The sequence below is a fragment of the Pelecanus crispus genome, chromosome 6 (assembly GCF_030463565.1).
Source record: "Pelecanus crispus isolate bPelCri1 chromosome 6, bPelCri1.pri, whole genome shotgun sequence".
NCBI lineage: Eukaryota > Metazoa > Chordata > Aves > Pelecaniformes > Pelecanidae > Pelecanus > Pelecanus crispus.
This window is the reverse complement of record NC_134648.1, coordinates 49,616,047-49,633,798: the sequence shown is the minus strand read 5'-3', so window position 1 is coordinate 49,633,798 and position 17,752 is coordinate 49,616,047. Positions and strand designations below refer to the sequence as shown.

Here is a 17,752-nt window from a genome sequence, read left to right as displayed (position 1 = left end):
ACATTGCAGTTAATATAAGGCAAAGCAAATGGAATATCTACTTGAAAATACTACAGGGAGCCTAGAAATGGTGTAGCTGCACCAGGAAATACTTAAACATAAAATCCTCCACATTACATTGGATCAGCATCCTGTATCTGAAAACCGCCTCCTCAAATACCCAGGCAGTCTAACAGGGCAGCTGTGTAGCAATACTCCCCTAAAACCATTTCACAGATTCCACTTATTTGGGGCTGGGAGAGTCTGCATGCAGAAGCTGATGTCATTGTACTTTACATACCATCAAGGATTCTTCTTGTGTGCCACATGATTTTATGTCCCACTATCATATCCTTTCTCTGTCAATTCTGTTATGAAAAGCCTGTCTGTTTGGCCATTCCCTGTACAGAAGTCTCTTTCATGACCTTTGATGATCTTTGTTGCCCTTCTGCCCTTTCTGAGATTAAAAGGACAGAATGACAGTGTCCAGTGTGGTTTTATTTAATGACATCATCATATTTTCTGTATTATTCTCTAATCACTTCCTAAAAATTTCTAACATCAGATGTGCTTATTTGACCAATATTGACCACCAAGCAAATATTTTAAAGAATTCTTTACTAAAACATCAGAATCAACTCAAAGCACATCATTGCATATGGAAAATCAGGCTTATTTTCCCTCCCTCCCAATATATATACCTCAATTTGTATTTACACACATTTAATTTAATCTGCCATTTGTTTGTCCAGTCATTCAGCATTACTAGGTCATCCTGTGCAGTTCTGCAGGCAGTCCTCAGCTGAACATTGTCATATTCTCAGCAAAATGTATGCCTTCTCCATCCACATACCTTTCAATTTATAACTCCACTAATGAATCTTCAGACCTCAGCATAAATGCCTCTCTCTCCTGGATGGTCTCCTCTACTCGGGCCTTCCCATGGGAAAATTGCCTGGTTAGTCCTACATTCTGTTTTTTACCTTCCAACCAGTTCTTCGTCTGTACAGGGATCTTCTTTCTTTGCCCATTGCTTTTTTAATTCTTGAAGAGACTTTTGGTGAGACAACTCACTGAAAGACTTTTGAAAGGTAGGCTCCATTTACCAAAACTCTTGTCCACTGACTCACTGAGGACTCAGTAACTCCAAGGAGGCTCCTGGTTGCCACACTTAAAATACAGTGCCAACACTATTCATAAGTCCTTGGCACCACCATCAAAGTTCATATGTTGCACTCCAAATAAGGGGAATCTGTGAAACGGTTTTAGGGGAGTCTTGCTACACAGCTGCCCTGTTAGACTTGCCTGGGTATTTGAGGAGGTGGTTTTCAGATATAGGTCTTTGACACGCTCCCCCACAATGTTGTTCTCTCTAAATTGGAGAGACATGGATTTGATGGATGGACTGTTTGGTAGATAAGGAATTGGTTGGATGGTCGCATCCAGAGGGTAGTGGTCAACAGCTCAATGTCCAGATGCAGATCGGTGACAAGCGGTGTCCCTCAGGGGTCCGTACTGGGACCAGTGTTGTTTAATATCTTCATCAATGGCATTGACAGTGGAATCAAGTGCACCCTCAGCAAGTTTGCAGATGACACCAAGCTGAGTGGTGCAGCTGACATGCCTGAGGGACAAGATGTCATCCAGAGGGACCTGGACAAGCTCGAGAAGTGGACCCATGGAACCTCATGAAGTTCAACAAGGCCAAGTGCAAGGCCCTGCACCTGGGTTAGGGCAACCCCTGATATCAATGAAGGGATTGAGAGCAGCCCTGCAGAGAAGGACTTGGGGGTACTGGTGGATGAAAAGCTGGACCTGAGCCTTGTTGGCCCAGAAGGCCAACTGTATCCTGGGCCACATCAAAAGAAGCACGGCCAGCAGGTAAAGGGAGGTGATTCTCCTTCTCAGTTCTGCTCTGGTGAGACCCCACCTGGAGTACTGCATCCAGCTCTGGAGTCCTCAGCACAGGAAAGATATGGACCTGTTGGAGCAGGTCCAGAGGAGGGCCACAAAAATGATCAGAGGGGTGGAACATCTCTCATATGAGGAAAGGCTGAGAGAGTTGGAGTTGTTCAGTCTGGAGAAGAGAAGGCTCTGGGGAGACCTTATTGTGGCCTTTCAGTACTTAAAGGAGGTTTATAAGAAAGATGGGGACAAACTTTTTAGCAGGGCCTGTTGTGATAGGACAAAGGGTAATGGTTTGAAAGAAGGTAGATTCAGACTAGATAGAAGGAAGAAATTTTTTTACAAGGAGGATGATGAAACACCAGAACACGTTGCCCGGAAAGGTGGTAAATGCCCCATCCCTGGAAACATTCAAGGTCAGGGTGGGCAGGGCTCTTGAGTAATGTGATCTAGTTGAAGATGTCCCTGCTCACTGCAGGGGCGTTGGACTAGATGACCTCTAAAGGTCCCTTCCAACCCAAACCATTCTATGATTCTTACCAAAAGGTGTCCTCATACAAACCAAGTCTTTCCCATGAGCTCCAGTTGCAAAACCAAAGGGGTCACCAACAGGTATTGGCCCTCCTCTGCTGGATGGACTGGCAAATCCAGCCTCCAGGAGGAATGGGGAGATAGAGCTGGGATCAAGTTTTTAAAAAACAGTTGTGGTTTCCACACAGACCCAAAGCTCCTAAGAAGGGATGGAACTAGTGCTTTAGAAAACACACTCAATGTCAAAGCTGTCCTTTGAATTATTAATGTGTAACATACAGACTTTATGTGAAGCTCACAATGAGATGAAAGTTATTAACCTAGTAAGTTACATGCATAATTAATTTCTCCTGTGATATATGATTTTTGAAGTTCTAACAATATGTGTCACAGAGGTTGTAAACAGGAAAACTAGCCTGAAGCCAGAAGAGCTAAGCATATGCTAATTAAGACAACATACTAAAAATACTTATTAAGAAAAGAATGGAGAAGAAGAGAGGAAGTGACAATGCTGCACTTCTGTGTGATGTCCTAGTGTGCAGTCACAAATAATAGGAAGCCACCTCAGACAAGGAGAGAGAAGCAGGCACACCAAGCTCAGGTAAAGGAGAATGAAAGCCTTCAGTGTTCTTATTACCTCAGATGAAGGCAACTTCAGGACAAATCAGCCCTGGAATACAAACAAACCAGGGAAATGGAGGAAATTGCTCAGCTGACAGAACACTGAAGCTGCAGAGGAAGAACCCATTCTTAAATATGAGAACAGCATATACTTTTCTTGAGCTTTTCTCATAACCAATTTTAATATTGCAATTGATTGTGTAACCATTACCTGGATAGAATAAATGAACTGGGCATCCCCAGTAACAGCCTCTACTTGAGAGAAATGACAAGCACAGCAGTCTTGTCCTTTAGGAGTGACAAGTCACAAGGATCATAGTTTGTCAAACTCTTGAGAAAGCTTTCCCCTGTGCTACAGGTGCTTTTCTTTACAGTTCTTTACGCCTTTGAGATGTGTGATGTGACAGCCCCTCCTTTGGGAGGCTACAACTAGCATCCCATTTAGTCAGTGGCCATAAAGGCTCATAGGGCAGCTGCAGAAACCCAACTGTGGTCACATCAGTATCAGGAGGACAGATTTCACCCTAGCATCTCGCTGGTCTTCTCAAGAAAAATTGCAGTTTTGAAGACAGCCATAAAACAAATAACAGAAGGTGAACAGATCCTCTTAATTAATCATCTGATCTGTTGGGAAGATGTCCTAGCACTGCAAAAGTTGAAGCGTAGACTGAAACCCATATCAGAGGTCTGAGAGAGAACTGGCACCTATATAAACCACAATAGCCACTTCTTCTCCTACCCACTCAGATAACAGCCATATTGAGTTCATATTAGCTAAAAACCTCCACGTACCAGGCCTTTCCAGATCTGCTTGTGGCGGTGTGCTCCCCGCCCCCACCTGACCTTTTCCCATAACGCTGCTCAAGCGATAACCACCAGTGCTGGTCGTGACGGATGTGTCTGGTCGTGGTGGATGCATCCAGCTCAAAGTGGATTTGGGGGAGACAGATAACAACACAACAGCCAAGGGCTAATTTATGGCAATGCACCCACCTAACCACAATGCTGGTTAATGTCCTACTCAAGCCAAATTTGGAAGAGACTAACAACTGCAGTTGGTACGTAAATATGACTGAGTTAATCATCTTACTCCCATGAACAGTGAGCAGTCCAAGAGCCCTTTGAGCTCTCCTGCACAGCAGCAGGCTGCACGCCAGGATGTCCCCTTGAGCAGGGATGCCTCTCAAGGTTATTCCTCGAGGTTGAAAGATTCCTTGCCACAACAGATCCTCCGTAAGTGATTAACAGCATGCTAAACTCTGAAATCTTAGTTATCTTCTCCTCTCTGAGAAGGAGTTTAGAAAGCAAGAGGGTCCTTTCTGAACCTCATGAATCAACAGGAGGACCTCCCTGACAGTTTTTGTCTGATCCTGTCCTCTATGCAGTAAATAATCAAGTCTACCTTGCCATCTAACCTTGTTAAACCACTGCTGCATTTACCATTGAACCTTGTTGACTCACTGGTTTATATCAATAAAGTATATTTTTGCTTCTCTCTCACTCCATCCACAACACTGCTGCACTTTCAAGTCAGCAGTTAATAAAGCGAGTGAAACCCTTTGCTTCTCCGTTTTGCTGCCCACGTGAGAATGTTCCAGAGGTACAAGAGCAAAAGACTGGGAAAAGGTTTGTCATCAGAACCTGGTCCAGATCATTCCAGTGGTTTTCCCAATCCAGCTGCAAACATGAAAACAACTGTGCTGCCCTCCTAGCATTTCACAGCCATGTTTTAGTCACCTCAAGTGTTCTGAATTCCACTGCTGGATCTTTTACCCAACAAAAGTTCAGAAAGCATCAGCATACTTATCTTCACATCTGTTCAGGGCTTGAAACCTCCTGGAGCGCTTCACAACCAAAACTGGAAAACGAACACTGGAAGGCAGCTGAGAAGCAGGATCAGAATGGGATGGACCTGATCAGCCTTCTAAAAATCACTGGCTTCATTCCCTGTTGCTGCTACTGCCTGATGATGACAAATGCATGCAAAAGCAGATTGTCTGCCTACCTCCTGCCCAAATCAAGGGAACATCTTGCCTCTGGCTGGCATCTCACCGCATTCATCTGTAGTAAAAGAGGGAAATCTCAAGGACAACCAATCCAGCCAGGATGTTCTGCCAAGGTTGCCGTTCCTAGCTGAGGAAATGGTCCTTTCCATTTTTCTCAGCTAGAAAGAGGGAGAGAATATACCCCCCCCATTATCCTAAAGCCCGCAGGTGCCAGCAATCCAAATAAACGTAGAGCAATTAACAGAATTAACACAGCTTTAAATAGCTTGGCTCACCAGATGCGGACTCCTAGCAGGATTCTATAAAATGTAAAGTTATTACAGATAAAACCATTAATCATCTGTTCAGAGACTTGTTCTAGATGCAAAACCCATTCCACTTAAAATGGCTAATAATCAGAAAGAAAGGCACAGATTTAACAGGAATGATTATGCCATTCTCAAGCCCCATTTTTAAATGCCATTTTTCATCTCTGCCACCATTCCCAAACCTCTGTGTTCCCTCTGCTTGCTAACACTGATACAGTAAGAAAGCTTTGCTGCCATCACTCACAGTTACCTGTCAGGGTGCTAGAACTGAGACACTACCTCTCAGCCATTTCCACTCTGGCCAGAGGAGCTTGGTGACTCGCACACTATGCATCACTGCTTTCCTGGATGCAGTCGTTACTGTTCAGTTCTGCGTCATCAGCCCCATGCAGCTCACAAATAACTGATGCTCTCCCTGAAGTGTTAAGTGCTCAAGTGCGAAGATTTGCTTAGGAAGTAGGAGCACTTGAGTTTTCCCCCTTCTGGCGACGTTAAGTCACCAGTAGCCACAGTATGCAATACAGCAATCCTCCTGATGTTCCCCTAAGACCTGTTAAAATAAACACCATTCATCTCATTGTGCTACTACAACTATGTCTAGATAGCTACTAGAAGCAGGGGCTGGGCGCAGACCCTAACTTATCTTTGAGCTCTGATATTACTATTTCTAACACCTCCACTTATGGAACTGTAACTCAAAGAGTATAAAACCTTGTGATAAGCAATTTGGAGCTTAAATTTCATCTTTCCATACACCTATATTATTCCTACTGAATTGCTTAGGAATCTAGATACATCCACTGTTAATCCTGAACTAAATGAACTCTGCCTGTGCAGTTTGAAGGAAGGAGGGAGAGAAAACAATCCCAAAGCACAGATATTCAGTGCAACTGACAACACCAACAGGAGTAGACCAAAGCCAGAGAGCAGCAAGGACAAAGAATTAGAACAGAAAGAAAACCAGACACAATACAAAATCTGGTTGTATCATATCGAGCCCACTGCCTTTTCCATGCAGTTCAAATAACAAATGCTGCCCATTAGTTGCCTACCTCCTCCTGTCCTACTCACACTTGACAGCTAGCTGGCTCACTGCTACAGTGGTGGACCTGGGAGGAGTCGTCCAGCCCACCCGCTCAACATTCAAACCTCATCATCCTTTCTTGCCTCCATTGTTGGCAGCTGCAGCAGCCTGGCTTTTTGTGGTGGGTAGCAGCAGTTCAGTCTTTCCCCATCACTCACAATACACACACAAACACATGCGCATTTCATAGCAACAGTCTAGCCTTCAGGGTCATGCAAGAAGATTTATATAGTGGCTGCTGCTCCCAAAGAGATGACACTTGTCAAGTGGGAAATAAGCTACTACAGCCAAAAAAAACCCACTAATTAAAGCTCTAAAAATCTAGATCCAGCCCTTGCACACCATGATTGAATGACCACAGCCTACCTGAAAGCACAGCTAGAGTGTAATACTCACTGCTGGGCACCTCCATATTTGAAGATTCCAATAGAATTAAAAGACTACCAGGAGAAAAAATAATGACCAAGAAGGCTGAGGATTCATTAACAGTCCCAAAGTCAGATTGAAATGCGGTTAAGTTAGAAGGAGTTCTAGCCTCAAACCCAGTGGTGCTCATTCCTGCTGGTAAAAGTAGAGGTATTTCCAAAAGAAACGTAACTGGTTTCATTAAAAGAAAGTGTGTTGGGGGACACAGCTACATAGGGAGCAGAGTCCTTTTAATTCTTGAGCTTGGAGCAGGTACTCAAATACAGAGGGAAAGGTGCTTCTCTCATCACTATTACAGCCATGTCAAGAGTCAGAGGGCATATCACAGCACTGCGGAATATGTTAAGCTCTGCATGCTCCATGTTATTAACTCTCTGCCTACAAGCTTTCAAACCCTATGTGCCAAGAAAGTAAGTACATTCTCTCTTTACCTTCCTTGGTGATGAGCATCCCACTCACTCCTAGGCTGAAAGTGCCTGGTTTATACACATGTACATAAACAGCATAGTTTTGCAACTTCTCTCTCTCCAATGATTTTATTAATATTAGCATATGGCAGGTCCTGACTCTCTAAATCTACTCTTGTCTGTATTTCTACCTGACAGTATAAGATTGATCCTTAGCAACCTCTTTAATGTAACATAAGGAACGACAAATGAAAGTATATCTCCTATTTCTTCTCAGAATTCACCCAAACCAAGAGTTTACTAAACTCAGTGAACTACAAAGCCAAGCAAAGCAAAAGAAGCTCATTTACTTTCATCATAAGCTGAGAACATCAGGCTTTGGACAGACGAAGTTAAGATCACAGCATTCATTAGGATGGGACCATATTTGGATAACGGAGTAAGAAAAAGACTGCCAGAAATCCTTGCCACAGTAACTTCCGTGAGTATTATCACTGCTCTGCTGATGACTTTGGACTCAGCTATGTTTGTCCATCAATACTCTGTATCCTGTCTTAGTTTACTCATTCTTAAATGGAGATGGATTAGATCACATAGGTATGCAAGGACTGTTGCTTTAATATTTCCATTCTTTAGGGTCTGGGTTACCAATTACCTTTATTACACGCCCAAAGCACAGGCTATATTGCTGCAATCCCCATTACATTTTCCGAATTTGCCTATATGGATATAGTTCTACACCTGTAAACACTCTCATTTTCTGAACAACAGCACATGGCACATCCCTTGCAGGTACAGAAGCTCAGCAGGAGTCAGGTTCATTATGCAGGAAAGAAAAGCCCGCTCCTGATGGTCCTGCTGCAAAGCAAGCACAGATGGCTGTAACACCAGCGCTGAGGATCACGTGCAGATGGCTCAGTCGGGATTCAGTGCAATGCTCTATTACTGGTGCAACACATCAGCCTGCTGGCTACACTGCCCAGCAGTGACACCAACCTCTGCTGCTGGTTTCCTGCCTAGGTACCTGTTCCAGTGGCAGCTGGAATGAGTTCAACTGGGTTAGACCACACTTTGTTCTAGCTCTGTGGATTCTCTTTAGCTTATGAACATGGTGGCAGTACATAGTTCAAACAGCCCTGCAAAAAGATGCCTCTTACGCCTTCTGCACAGAAAGTTTCAGAGTCTATGTTTGCTCATCAATGCTTGCTTTAAAAATGTATGCTCAATCTACCTATATACTTTATTAATCAGACTTTGGCCATTAATTACTTTTGTAAACTTTCTAAGAGTGCAGTAACTTTAGGAGTTCAATGCCACTGAGCTGTTGATATGTGAATTATCCTTTAAATTAATCCCCCAACAACACATGTGCACTGAGGCTGACCTAGAATGCCTGTAAGGTGCTGTCTGCCTACTTCCAGAGAGCAAGATACTGTATCGTAATAAATGTGATCTTAACTAAAAGTGGTATTTGTTTAATTTGTGGACAGAGTTACAAAAAAAAAAAAAAAACCCCAAATAGTTTCTACTTCTAGGTTCATTATGGCTGTAGGATTCTAGAGCTTTGCTATATGAATTTCATTAAAGAATAAAATTTAGGAGCCTAGTGATTGCTTCAATACACAGATGATAAAATAACACCTCCCCCACCTCCTGTACCAAAGTCAGCTAGAACTTCAGCTCTTGTCTTTGGATCTCCCATGTTTTACTAATTGAAAAGTAATTCTAGCACTTCATTTTCATACTCAAATTCCTTCACTAAAGACTAATTTCATGAGGCAATTTCAAATTGTTTTCCTGCTTAACAGGAATACTTTCCATGGATATATGGGCAGGTCATGAGTAAACTTTCTACGGACATGTCATAAGTACATTACTCTTCCACCTTCTATATGGTCAGAAACATTTGATGAAAGAGATTGATAATTGATTGATAATTGAGGTTAGCTTATGTTATTTTGCAGCAAACCCTCATCCAATATCATTATGCCAGCAAAACTCTTGCTATGGATGCAAATAAGCCAAGCTGACAAAGTTCTTTTCTGCGTCATGCATGAGGCAAGGCAATAATGCTAGCAGAAACCTTTCTTCTGTAGGGTAGGCAAGGGCTAAGCTATGTAAGGAAAAGAGGCTTTGAATAACTCCCTAGCTAAAGCAAAGCTGCAGCACTGGCAGCACACTAATACACCTGACAAGACTACTGATTTTAGTTCCTGTGGGCCAATCCTTACTAAAAATGTGAGAACATGAGAAAGTGAAATATTAACCTCTGTAATGTGCGGAGTGACATGTACTTCATGAAAGAGTCTGCCCAAATCCAGTAAAGTTTAAGTTTTAACTGGATCCATAACTGGAAGATCATTTCCCATTCTGGTCAGACATGGAAGAAATCTCCTAAGATACACAGCACTTCTGATGCAATTCCTCATATCTTGGGCTGAAATCCAACAGAAACAGCACAAAGTAGAGAAATGCCTATCAGACCTTGCTCACATTCAAAAATGAGCTCCAACACCATTTGTTCAGGACTGATCTTCATTTGAACAGTCCCCAGCCTCAAACTCAGCTACTTAGATTGCTTGGGAGTAGGGTCTGTTCTGGATTTTTCCTTCATTTCCTCACCTGAGCTGATTCTTACGAGAAAGTAGGTGGGCATTTCAGACCCATCAGCAACAATTCAGCTGGCAAGTTAAAATACACTTTTGACATAACCTGTGCAATCTTCCAAAGTTTGTTTTTTACACTCATCCCGTTGTCAGTTTGACAGGAATGTATAAAGAAATCAAGGACAGAACAAGAAGAAATTGGTAAATATTACTTGGAAAGAAGAAAAATCCCCAGAGAAACAAGGTTGCAGTAATTCCAGGAACATCTAGAATTCTCCAGTAAGAACATCAGTCAGTTGTGACTCTTACACTGTACTGAAAAGATAGGCTCTTCCTGCCAGGAGGAAGAGCAACAAAAAGAGATGGAGCAATAGGTAGGATGTCCCTCTTTCATCTATTGCTCTACCAGTGGCAGGCTGTATGATGTTGACCAAGTCACATCACATCTGTGCCTCAGCTGCAGCATTTGAAGGAAGAGGATAATGACATATACTCCCTTTGGTACCGTATTTTAGCTGACAGTTTGAAAGAAGTCAAAATCTCTGAGGCTCCTTTGAAAAAGCCACCACTCTTCAGATAAAGGGTCTTATGAGCTAATATTATGCATCATTATGAATTATATTTTTAGTACATGTATTTACTAAGTGTAGGGTCACAGTGCATCAAACTCTGTACCATTGGATTTTCTATGTGAGATCCTTGTCATTCACAAGAATCACAATTTAGAAAAAGAACATTACACACTATGCAAATACACTCCAAAAATCAAAGATATTCATTTGTCATGTCAAACTGACTGGGACATTCTGATCCAAGTTTCTCCTGGGAGCTCTCAGTCTGAGATATTCTACTTCCTTGGCGTTTAGCAAGTGGGGAAAGTTAAGGGAGTTCACTCAAAAGAGTATTAAATAGGAACAAGCTCAGAGACTACAGGGACTGCTAGGTAGTTTGTTCCTTTATGCCTAAACTCCTTCAGATTAATTAATTGTAAAATATTGACATTGCGTCACTATACCACAGGATGCTTTCCTCTCTGCATGCTCCATCTGCATCACAAAAGCTCACCTCTGACCTTTCATCTCCCATGGCTCATAGACACTGCATAGAAATCTGCATCCTCTCTCTTCTTTGCTCCTTGGCTCACAGTATGGGTGTAGACTTTCTGTGTTGGAATGACTGCCTTGCCTTTGGTTCACAGAAGAAACATTCCTCTTTTCTCCCACCCTTGCTAAATGATTCCCTATAAAACCCACAAGCAAAATCAACTGAATCAAGTGCCTTCTCCAGAGAGGGTGACATTCATCACTCTGCTAAATGTTAGTGTTGGAACCACAAACCACAGAAGACTGACTTATGCCTAGTTTGACATAAGTGGTATTAGAGATTTTCTCCTATACTCATGTGTAAAGCAAATTTCACTCTAGCAGTACTGAGTACTAGCTCCTGAGAAAAGAGGCTGGCATGATCCATTCTTTTATGATTATAGGATGGTCTGCACATGTAAACACATAGGCAAGCAAAACAAGGGATGCACAATGCCACTCCTTCCTGGCAGCACAGCAAAGGTCTGGCAGGGCAACAGAAGTTCCTCTAGTAAGATAAAAACATTTGTATAAAAACAATCCTCCTCAAAACGTAGCTTTTTTTCAGTGCTATCAAAAAGCCCAGAGATAGATGGGCAAGGTACTTCAGCTTTCATATGCTCAGAGTCTCTTGCTCACCTTGGCTTCATGTCATGCCCCACACTCATACCAGAGAGCACAAGGTATTCTTCACTGTGTACCACAAAGTCTTGCAGGATTCATGCCCAAGCATCCAACATGTGTTGGTGGCCAGCAGACAGCCTGGGAAATGTTCTATTGCCCAAATAAACAACCATATACCTCTTCTGACTCTGAGCTAATATAGAAATACCAAATGCAAACCAGCCCAGGAACTAAGATTATAAGCTTTACTTGATGAGAAAACAATCACCTTCCCCTCCCCGACTATCAGTCTACTCGGGATTCTCTCAGCATCTTGCTTTGTACCACATTGCTCTCGGTTTCCAGATGTCTCCATTCACACCTCCAAATTAAATCTTTCCAGAAATATGTTTTTTCTTATTCCTTTCATGAATTTCAGCAGGAGCTGCTCAAAATGTTGGCCGACATCTCCCCTGTTGCGTCTCCCAAGCCACTGTGCAGTTATGCTTCTTCAACAACAGCATCCAAAAACATGACAAAGGTCTTGTGCCGGATGCTCTGCAGATGCACAGAGAAAACGCACAGACATCCTTGACTCTCAATACACACAGCCTAGAGCTGCAGCAGTAAGCTGATCCACCACTGCAGCAGTAATGCAATAGGAAATTTAAGAATGGGGAGCAACCAAAAACTTTACAGACCTCTGGATCTGGAAGTTTAGCAATCAGGGTTGTCATCATCAGGGCTATTTGGGATGCTCTGGCAGAGAATAGTAATGGGAGACCAATATCAAGAACAACACATATTTTGAGGAGAGGAATCATATTCAGCCTTTGACCATGCTTTGTCTGCTTCCACGCAGTACCACTAGCCCCTCCCTTTCTTTTTCAAATATTAAATTCACTAAGTATTACAGACAGGAAACAGGCAGGTCCAAAGACAATAGAGCAGCTGGAGCAGCAGTGTCAGACTGACATGTGTGGGCAATTAATGCCATTCATGTGGTAACTTCCTCCTCTGCAATGCATCAGTGAAATTCCTCACACTGTTGCTTCCTGACTTGCCATCTCCTCTTACACATTCTTGGGGCTCTGTTAAATCACTGCCCTGGAAGGGGATCTTGTGCACCCAAATGCTTTTGGGCTATCTGGTCTGCCTGTTAGGGAGGGGCTCTTGAAACTGCAACTTTCTCTGTCTGCACTCTTCACACCAGGGCTACTTTTCTCTGCCTCCATGTTTTAGGCCTTCTATCTGCACCTTCAGCCTCCTCCCCAGTGTGACACTCCAACCAGAAAAACTCATCCCCAAACAGAAATCACATCATCATTACACATGCAAATAGGCCTGAAAAAGACCTGGCTTACAGATAGCATCCAAGATGTACATATAGCAACTGGGCACACTCATGAGCCATTTGGAAATCTGGCTCCTAGCAGTGAAATTGCAGACAGAAATGATCTAAGCTTTCACAGCTTTCTCCTATCATGGCCAGATGGTGCCTGACCCCTGCAATAATTTTTGCCATATTCCGCCCATATGCAAACCTCACTGCTTCCATCAAGCTGTTAGTACCAATCAACGTTTTTCAGAATTGAGATGTTAAAAAAGCATTGATAGAAAAATGCGAAGATTTCATAAATTCTCTCATGCACATCCTTTCTCTAGGGACCACCTTAGGCTCTTCTAAAGCACCTCCATCTGCGCCATCTAAGTACTGCTCCAAGTAAATCGAATCTGAATGGCTGGCTCCCTAACAGAGCCTAGGAAATATTCCGATTCTCTCCCTTCCCTAGCAATCGGAGAATGAAATCCAGTTTTCCCTCTTTGCCTACACAAAGGCATTTCCCACCCAGCCACTCTCCATCTCCATCCCTGATTACTGGAACCTCATCCCTGAGACTCCCCAGCACACACAAAACATAGCTGTTTGTCATTACCTTTTTTGTCCTACCTCGTTCTGGCCGTATGGGTGTCTCTAAAAACTATTCATGCATCCTCTTCCCTTTCCACCTTCAGGCAGTGCTTCTCCCTGTTTATCCATTCACTGACGCTTAAAGTACTGTCACTCCTTCCCTGACACCCATTAAAACACATTTCTGCCCACTTGCCTCAGATGTGTTTCTGCACCTCCTCCTATCCCACCTCTATCTGGTTTCCTCCACGATAGGAAATACACCAGCTTGCCCCCAGAGTTCCTCTAGAACAATTTCTCTTAAAACAGGAGGTTCAGAAAGCCTTAGATTTTAGCAGTGTCCATGTCTGATGTCTGTGTGCTGCCCTATTTGCATATTCCACCTTTTAAAATCTTTACAGAGAAAGTTAATTACATTTTCCCATCTTGCTCCCTCATTACAGTGTCAGTATATTGTAACACTGCCAGGATGGCTACAGAGAAATGTAAAACAAACAGTGCTACCAGACATTGGGACATCTTTAATTCTGATGAAAATGGAGAAAAGAAAAAACCAACCTGAACTACACATTCAGCATTTGGATTTATGATATTACTGCTAGCAACTTAGTGGAATCCTTCAATCAGAACCTGTAGCCACAAGGAAAAGATGAGGCAGGAGGATCTATTCTGTCGTGAAAGGAAGAAACTTTAGCTCAGACAATTCAAAGAAAACAGGATTACCTTCCCCACAGCTTATTTAGATACTGCAGCAGAGGAGCCCTAAGGAACCCTTAGTTCCTTACCAGGAGCACACTCTTATCCAGTCCAGTTCCTCCTAGTCAAGGATTAGACTCTGACCACATGAAATGTCTACCCTGCCAAAGCTGCCCCTCCTCCTACCACTAACCCCACCTGGGTGGAGAAGTCCTTCCCAGCTGCAAAGGGGCAGAGTGCCTAATGACCCTCTCTGCCCCTTTGCACTTCAGCACCTGCATGTAATCTCAGAGGAAGTGGGAAGGCAATGCTCCATTTAAGGAACCCTTTTAGCTCCCACATGAGCAGTTTGGTTGGTGTACTATGAGGCTGATGCTGTCCAGATGAAATAAAAGAGATTACAGGGGGAAGGCTGAAAGTTTCACCCCAAAGCCTGCATCAATCCTTTTGCCTTCCTAGGAAAGTGAGACATCCCTAGAAGAAGTCTTCAACGAATGCAGAGGAGTAGGAATAGACCATTGTTCTTTAACACCTTCAAGAAATCAGTATAGGGTTTGGCAGGATGTTCTTCACCATTACAAGCAGCAGTGCAATCCACTCGGGATGTGCTATGTCTCTGGGAACAGGTGATTACATAGCTAGGACTTCGGTAGGAAAAAAGAGCATTGCTCTACCAGAAAGCATAAACTGAAAGGAACAATATTTGCTGTTATGGTCTATCCCACCCCTTTGTCTAACTTTCTTAGCCTAGAAAATTTTTCTTAAAAACTCAAGCTCCTCCAGTACTGGCTGATGAGAGACTAAGCATCCTTCTTGGCCACAGATTAAAAAAATTAAAACAGAACCTATTGGGATTGATTTATAAAATACACTGCTGCGCTATGCAGAGCACCAAGTAAAGTTCCCTGTAGCCAGTTCTGGAACCAGAAACATTACAGGCACATAAGCACTGCACTAACCCAGTTCTGCCTCTTCAAGGATCAAAGCTGGCTGCCCCAGGGGGTCAGGCTGATCCCCACAGGCAATCTAGCTTTCTCGAGCCAGCTCAGGTTTCTTTCACTCCATGCTGTATTGCATTACACAAATATACCCTGGCATTTCAGAAGCATAAACAAAACACTCAGAAGAACTGTCCCCTAATTCCAGGTGGATCTCAGGTTGATCCTGCTACCTTTGCCATCAGTGCTTTCATCCCTAGGAAAGGAAAGGAGCAAACCGACCCTGGGAGGAATTTCACAAGGCACACTATTTTGTGCTCAACTCATCCAAAGCTCCACTTAATGAAAGCACTACCTGCTTTGATGTCTGAGAATAACTCACTACATATGCAATGAGAACCCTTCTCAGCCTATACAAGCTACCTATTCTGGTCAGACCCTGCTCTGTGCAGGTATCAGTGTTACAGCAGCACTTCTGGATTTTGTCAGGATTGTGACAATCGTCTAAGGCTGCTCTTTCTACGTTAATCGCAATTCCCCGTCACCTCCACTTGCCAAAACCAGAACTGAGGGACAGCACAACAGTCAGCTTCCTTACACGTCCCAGTGATACCTGTGGCAATTCATCCTGTGGCCTAAAAGGCCTGAAGGAATGACAGAATGGACATGCAAAAGCACTAATTAGTAACATGGCTTTCCTTTTGAAATATTACATTTCTTCATTCATCCCATTTCCAAGTGCCTCCCCTGACAACCCGGCACTACACTTATGGTTAGTGAACAGTGTATAGTGGATTTGCCCTCAGAGGCCAGGCAAGGTACATTTTGGGCACATTTTCAGAGCAGCTGAAAGCATTACTGGGCCACTAAGAGCAGGTTGCTATTAAGCAGACTGTAGCTCAAACCCAGCCAGCAACCAGCCGGTCTTTAAGTCGAGACAGCTGCTCATACACATCTCCTGTCACTGCTTAGTCAAGTGAAGATTACAAAGCACATTCTGATTATCTGTTTTCTTCCTCTTCCTCTCATTCTTAAGTGGTTGCTTGGGTTTTTCTTCTCACAGAGCATTATGAGCCTGGGACGGCTATGTAAGCGGCTCTTAGCACATTGTGCAAGCTAATAGAATACAAATGATTATATAAATAATAAAGCTGCTGAAGATTTTCTTGTCACTGCTTTCTCTGCTCCATTGGCTTGACTTAAAGCACACATAAAAATGGCCTCTGCTAAGTGTTATGTTCGTAGCATCCATAAATAAAATTAAGATCCTCATTTAAAGACACACTAAGAAGCTGTATCTCCTCTTGATTTCAACAAACTGGGATGCTCAGTGCCTATGAAAATCAGGCCCAAGACTCCATAGATGAAAACAGAAGGATTTGATCTCTATATGACAGTTTGTATTCAGCAGGGCAGTTTCATTTCCTATGTAAGATGCTCACATGCTCTTTTCCAGCATATGTGCATCCCCTTAACTAGTCCAGAGGTCAGGCAGGAGAGCAGCTCCAGACTCTGACAGCCATCACTCGCATCAAAGGACTGGCACATAACATACAACCCCTGACACCACAAGCCGAGCATCAGTAGGATGGTAACTTGTCAGGCAGTTACAGACAGAAAAGTATCTAGCTCGGCATCGCTGTTTCCATGACCCCTATAAGAAAACTCAGCTCTGCCCTCCCTCTGATATAAACGTTCATACAAAGAGGATATTATGACAACCCTCTGGGCTGCAAATAAAATTAGACCCACCCAGCCACACTCTGTGAAAAACAGTATTAGAATCACAACACTAGGGAGAAAACTCTTGCAAGAAACTCTTATTCCAGGCTAGCTAGGAAGCTGACTGACAGAAAACTTATGCTTGCTTTTCAGTAAGCTTTCTATCACACATTTTGCAGGTGTCAATATCTGTATCACCACTGATCACAGCGATCACCACAAATTCTATCAGAAGAGATAGGAAGGAAGACAAAAGCTGACTGCAAGGCGTAACACCCAAACAACTGCAGCAAGTTCAGATTTGGGCTGAGCCGCCTTCTTTTTTTTTCTTTTTTCTTTTTTTTTTTTTCCTTTCTTCCCCCTCACCCCCTACCCCCTCAGTGAACACTCTTCTGCTTCCTGCTGCTAGCCAGGCAGTCCAATCTTTATTACCCACGTGTGGATTTTCTCAAAGTTGTGCATTAACTACATGACAAGGGCAGCCAGCCAGTGTGTGAGAGAAGATGGTTTTGGAAGCCAGCAAGCTATTCCTGACCAGTGCAGCGACTCTGCTGCATGGACTTAGCAACACAGTACACTTCAAGTCCGCACGCCATGTTATTGCCACATCTCCATTATATCCTCATGCTGCGTTCTCCTCACATAATTTACACATATATTTTATGCTACCTTCAACTTTCATTTTTATGGTTTATTCTAACTCTCTATCTTCCTGGAAAACTGACAACTAACTATATTCCCAAGTGAAATCCACGACTTCAAAAAAATATCCTAAATAAGCTTCTGATTATCATTTTTTCACCCAAAAATGCTGCTTAGTAATCACAGGCCATTTAGCTTTTTTTAATGGTTATTGCCTCAGTGACTGGAAGACTGTAATGCTTTCTTCTGCATGGTTAACAGCTTACAGAATACACCTCTACCAC

General features: G+C 43.1%; 1 protein-coding gene across 25 annotated transcripts in view; it reads right to left on the bottom strand.

Moving 5' to 3' along the window:
• NRXN3 (neurexin 3) overlaps positions 1-17,752 on the bottom strand; it is a 1,006,895-nt gene that overhangs the window by 757,520 nt on the left and 231,623 nt on the right. The gene's annotated exons all lie outside the window — the stretch shown is intronic.